We start from the raw sequence: 1,828 nt of genomic DNA on the forward strand, positions 1-1,828 counted from the left end.
TTTGCTGATATATCCAGTAAACAAACATGAGAGAGGTTTAGGCTTGGTACTGAAGAGTTTTGTGATTTCACTGGAAAAAAACAGGTTTACAAAAGTACAGTTTTTCAGACCATTTTATTTAAATCAGCGTTCAGCATTTTATCAGGAGACAGACGAGGCAAACATCCAGCTACAGGTTCAGAATCAGTTTTATTGGCCAGGTGTGTTGAACACACGAGGATTTGACTCTGGTACAGTGGCTCTCAATGTGCACGTCCTTATGTAAGGCACCAGTGGTCAAGTAAACAATATAAAGCTGAGAACAGAAGTAAAGAAAGTAATGTGCAAACAAACAAAGGAAGGTGCATTAGGAAATGAGAAAAATAAAAAGTACTTATAAATAGAGGCCTGTACATACATACATACATACATACATACACAGTCTAGGTTCTATATGTACAAGGTATATTTACAGGTATTTCACTGAGGGTTATTGACCAGTCATACTGTCATGGGTTAAGTTAAGCCAGATGATAACATTGTGGAAATCCTACATTTATAAGAAGAGAAAACATGAACTTCAAACCAAACTGTAGACACTTTGTCAAGAACTACCCCGACACATCCATGAACCACGACTGTACAAGTTAGAAGGTTATGAAAACACAGTGTTCTTGGTAAATACATACACACACACACACACCACAGCCTCCTTCCAACTGACACACACACCAGAGATGTGCTGTTTCATTAAACAAACCTCAAATTCTTTGGAGCCGTTTCATTAAACAAACCTCAATTTCTTTGCACCATCACATGTGTTTGGAGCTCTAGTTTCACTATTTTAAACTCTAGCAAAACCATTTTATACTCATTAATAACAACTGTCAAATTGTCTGTAGCTGAAAATGTTCTTGGTTCTCTACACACGGTCTTTAGATTTGTCAGCCCTGTCCTCAGTGACTCAACAATTGTCCTGAACTCTGCTGTTAATTTGTCCACCTTCCTTTGACATTCTACTAACATTGTTCTGTCCTTTATGGCGCCTCCAACAACAGTGAGATCTCCAGCAACTAAACCTGTAAAACCAGCTCCACATATTGCTAAACTCAAGCCTCCAGTGAACGGAGCTGCACCCACTGCCAATACACCTCCGATTCCCATAAGAACAGCTCCTGCCTTTGTTACTGTGTTGGATTTGTTTTTTATGTTTATTATGTCAGCAGAGATCTTTTGAAGCTCATATATGATCTCTTTCATCCTGGGTCTAACTTGGTCAAAATGCCTGATGAATGAATCTGCATCGTTTTTAGAAAAATCAGGAGGATATTCTCTGCTATGTCTTCTCCTGTGTGTCCGGTCCATTTGAAGGAAGCTTAGTCCAAAGTCTGCAGAGAAGTTGAACAGGTGCTAGAGGCTGCTGCCGTTTATCAGGACGGGTCTGTGAGCAGAGACAAAGACACATCACAAAACACCATGCAACAATTCAGACATCTGCTCCTGGACCAGCAGGTCCACTGAGGACTTTTGCTATAATTAGATAAAAGTACTTTTTCTCCTTCTCAGTTAATGAGGGGTCTTTTTTTCCTTGCTGTGTGTCCCTTGGTTGTTGCTCTTACCTGTTTGCAGGAGTTGGCCGGGGCTGAGCAGAGCAGCACTGAGCGCGCTCAGTCCTCGCTGTTCACTTTGCAGCTCCACAGGTGAAGAAGGTGACGTTTGCGGCCGGGCGGCGAACAGTTCAGTCAGTGGTCGTCAATGAAAGATAGGGAACAGAATCACCGTCTCTGCAGATAAAAGTATTAAATAAGAGAATTGTCAAAGAGTCAGTCATTTTTGGCACTCCTGTCCT

At 41.2% G+C, this 1,828-nt stretch overlaps 1 long non-coding RNA gene across 2 annotated transcripts in view; it reads right to left on the reverse strand.

The window, feature by feature from the left end:
* Positions 1–433: 433 nt before the first annotated feature.
* Positions 434–1,828, reverse strand: part of LOC109971635 (uncharacterized) — a 5,009-nt gene continuing 3,614 nt past the window's right edge. The window contains exons 1-3 of one of the 2 annotated variants that reach the window (XR_002276586.1): positions 1,599–1,811; positions 774–1,420; positions 434–739 (exon numbers count right to left, since the gene is read on the reverse strand). This is a non-coding gene — a long non-coding RNA (uncharacterized LOC109971635). Of the gene's footprint in view, positions 740–773; positions 1,421–1,598; positions 1,812–1,828 lie in introns of those variants that run through there. The other variant, XR_002276585.1, reaches the window with a different exon arrangement.

The sequence above is a fragment of the Monopterus albus genome, unplaced genomic scaffold, assembly GCF_001952655.1.
Source record: "Monopterus albus unplaced genomic scaffold, M_albus_1.0 scaffold231.1, whole genome shotgun sequence".
NCBI lineage: Eukaryota > Metazoa > Chordata > Actinopteri > Synbranchiformes > Synbranchidae > Monopterus > Monopterus albus.